Source organism: Phodopus roborovskii, unplaced genomic scaffold (assembly GCF_943737965.1).
Source record: "Phodopus roborovskii unplaced genomic scaffold, PHOROB, whole genome shotgun sequence".
In the NCBI taxonomy this organism is placed as follows: Eukaryota; Metazoa; Chordata; class Mammalia; order Rodentia; family Cricetidae; genus Phodopus; species Phodopus roborovskii.
Window position 1 is genome coordinate 41122384 of NW_026126511.1, and position 4039 is coordinate 41126422.

The following is a 4039-nucleotide window of genomic DNA, read 5'->3' on the forward strand; positions in this document are numbered from 1 at the left end:
AGATGAAAACACAATGGCTAAAAGGTTGTTGTTCACAGGGATCTCTAAATGCACAAAAACATATGAGTATCTTTAAATTTTTCTCTTGCATTAAAAGAAAACATTTTTAGAAATGCATATGTTTGTTTTTTTTTAAATAAAACTGAATTTTACTACTTCAAATGCTTTATTTTCTGTGGGGGTTATACTTATAAATTCTTTTTAAAAATCCAAAGTCATATTACTTTTGTTTTTCAATGTATGGGCATTTTATCTGTAGTGTGTCTGTGCACCATGTACATTCTGTTGTCTATGGAGGTCAGAAGAGAAGCTGGATATCCTGAAATTGGAGTCATAGATGGTTGTGAGCTGCTATGTTGGTGCTGGGAATCAAACCCAGATACTCGGGGAAAGCAACAAGTGCTTTTAACCAGTGAGGAGCCATCTCTCAAGCCCCTTCAATTCTTTTCAGAGAGTATGAAGAATAAGCCCTCAATTTCTCTTCATAATTATTATATACTGGAAGGAAAACCATGGCCACCTACCTCTACAATGCTTTCACTTTCACAGCCATCCCCTCTCTTCACCCTCATAAACAGCTGTTCTGGAGCAGAAAGTGGATGGGGGTGGGTGTTGGTGGGGAGAACAGGAGAGGACCAGAGGGTACAGGAACTGGCATTGACTTGTAAGACAAGCTTGTTTCAAACTTAAATTAAAAGTTACATTCTTTTCATTCACAGTACAATGTGTAGTTCACATTTTTTGTGCATAAGTAGGTGTAAAATCAAATTATGGTGCCTGCAAGTTTTACTGGAGTATAGCAATGGAAACTCTTTAATCATGAGTGACTGGGTGGGGGGCTCAAATCCTGACCAGGCTCAACATGACTGCACTAGATTGTTACTCTTGAGGTAAATGCGAATTGATTCTAATTTTTCCTTTAAAGGTTAAGATACAGAAACATTCTCAAATCTAAATTGAGAAGTCATTATTCATGGAGACTAACTATAAAATTTCCTAAAACAAATTAACCCTATTAATAATCAATTAGCCTTGGAGAAGAGGAAAAGAAACTTCAAATCCATTTGTCACTGGGAAGTCAGTTTCTGTGATACATTAGTCATCTCTCAAACATTTATTGAGGGCCAAGTGTAAACCTAGAGTCCTAGAACTCCATGAGTGAGAGGGTGAACTGAGAGACATACCCATTGGGCACTGGCATAGGAAGTGAGACATAGGTAGCCTCTTGATTTTGGGCTTCCAAGTCCTGAGTGGTTAAAGCTATGAGCAAATCCCCAGGTTATTGTCCCTGAAGAGTCTCTAGAGTCACAGCATCATCTCCATGATGCACATTTAAATGGAAATTGGTGTGGGGAGCTTAGGGTGACTTGAACACAGCAAATACACCCAACTAGCTCACCATGCCTCCTTTCTGTGACATAGAGGCCTTGAGCCTGCTTCCCTTCCTCCAGCTCTTTCCCAATGAACTAAAGCCAGTACCGCAAATAATAAAGTTGCTTTTCATTTTTTGTTATTTTGGAGCTGATTCTCCTCCTCAAAGGAAAAAAAAAAAAAAAAAAAAAAAAAAAGAAAGAAAGAAAGAAAGAAAGAAAGAAAAGCTCTTATTCAACATATATACCACATGAAAAGAAACCACAGGGAATCTGTGGAGCTGGATTTGACTTCTCAAAGTTTATTTCTTTTGATAAGAAATCATGTTTAATGGAAGGAGGGAACTTTATAGCGGGAAGCTGAGGTTTCAAATTTTATTCAAGTTGTATTTTTATTAGAAACAATATTGTTTTTTCTTTGCAGAATCTAAAAGACTAAATTTCATATTTCAATTTTGGTAAAGGCCCCAAGATCCAAATCCAACATTGAATGTGTGTGCTTGACCCATATCCCATTAGCATTAATAGTGTGGCTTATACATAAGGATGAGGCAACACATAGCCACCCACCACCAGCATGAATAATACATGCTACTTAAGCCTTGGAGCAACATGCTGCGGAACAGACTTCTTTGACATCTTGATTACATATAAATTGTAGTAAATAATGAAAATGAGATTAGTCTTTAAGATGACTCTATACAATTTTGGATTTTAGACCATCATTCTGGGTTCTATCTCTGTAGATTAAAATCCAGTGTTTAAGCTGAAAATATAATGTGGTATAATTATAAACACTTAGATACTCATTTTTTTCCTTGCTTATATTTATACTTAGGACCTTTGGAAATAAACTCATGATCCACATAAGAGGCTGTATGTAGCAGGAAATTGTAGGCTACATAGACCCTAATATGATGTGTTTTCAAGAGATTTGACTAGAAGGGCCTCATCAAAGAATATATTGACTAGCATAAAAAGTTTTGTACACTAAGCAGATTTCAGATAAACAGTACCAGTCGCAGAATCTTCCTATACTTCACCTTGTCTGAACGGTTCCTCTCCAGGGCATCTCCTCTCCCATGAAGAGGTCTGTTCTCTAAAACTGATAGGCCTAAGGGGCAAATCTACTTGACATCAACAGCTACCAGACTCAAAATGAGATTCATTAAAATGTTCTGAATCTGATAGCCCTTCATGTTAAAAAGTCCTTGAGAGGAACTGAAGGCATCTTGTTGTAGAGATGGGGGGCTCAAGTAACCCACACCATCAGAAACTTCTACCTAGAGAACAGAGCAAAGGGAAATAAACAAGATGAAGCCATCCACAGCTCCCAAGCACCCTTCTCCCTACAGTCTCCTGAGTGAACATCTGAATTGTCATCCAGAAATCAAAGAAGACATCGCTAAAAAAGATAACAAATTGTTGTCATTACTTAATGATGTATGTTTGTCAATTCCAAAGATCCAGTGGCTTCCTTGCAAATAAAATATATTGGAACACAACAAGGACCAAAAGAATTCAGATTGCCTGTAGAACAACACTTTGATATGAATATCATGGACATTCCCAAAGGTACATTTCTGTTGTAGAAGCATTGACATTTCTCAATAACCATAAACTTTCTCTAGAAACATGGACTTTTGTGGAAAAAATCACAAAAGAGTATCATTTAGAACTGAAAGATGTAAATTCCCTTCTCAAATATTTACTCACTTTTGTTGAAGACAAGAAAGCAATATGATCAAAAAGAAGAAAATCCCAGAACAACTTAAGTGTACTTACAATATCTGTGTTCTCTCTTATTTTTTTAGCATGTTAAGTGTGTGTGTGTGTGTGTGTGTGTGTGTGTGTGTGTGTGTGTGTGTTTTAAAATGCTGGGGAAACTAGGGACACAAGAGATATATCTTAGCACAATAAAGGCAGATTTACAGAAAGCTCATAGCTAGCATTGACCTAAACTGATAGAAACTCAAAGCATTTCCACTAAAATCAGTAACATGACAGAGATGTCCACCATTTCCATACCTATTCAAGGTAGGACTTGTAGTCTTAGCTAGAGCAATAACTAAAGTGAAGTAAATTAAGGGAATACAAATGGAAAGAGGAGAAATCGAAGTATCTTTATTTGTAGGTTACATGATATTTTTTTTTAACGTAAAAGACCCTAAAAATTAACCAGGAAACTTCTATAGCTAATAAACACCTTCAGCAGCAAAGTAGCAAGATACAAAATACAAATCAGTAGCATTCCTGTGTAAGAATGTCAAGCATATTAAGAAAGAAATCTGGGAAAAACACCTTTTACTATGGCCTCAAAAAATAAAATATCTTGGGGAAACTCTAACTAATCAAGTGAAAGACTCATATAATACAAACTTTAAGACATTGAAAATAAAAACATTTCAGAGGTAGGAAAGATCTCTCATGCTCGAAGACTGGTGGGATTAATATTGTAATATGGCCACCCTACTAAAAGCAATCTACAGATTCAATGCGATCCTCATAAAAATTCCAACATATTTCTTCACAGAAATTTAATGAACAATTTTTCAGTTTCATATGGAAGTACAAAAGAACCAGGATAGGTAAACCAATTGTGAATAATAAAAGAGATGCTGGAGGTATTACCATGCCTGATTTCATGTTGTTCTACAGAGATATGGAAA

The 4039-nt window shown here is 36.1% G+C and overlaps 1 pseudogene; it reads left to right on the forward strand.

Moving 5' to 3' along the window:
• Positions 1–512: 512 nt before the first annotated feature.
• Positions 513–3114, forward strand: LOC127230044 (NADH dehydrogenase [ubiquinone] 1 alpha subcomplex assembly factor 4-like; annotated as a pseudogene).
• Positions 3115–4039: the final 925 nt, after the last annotated feature.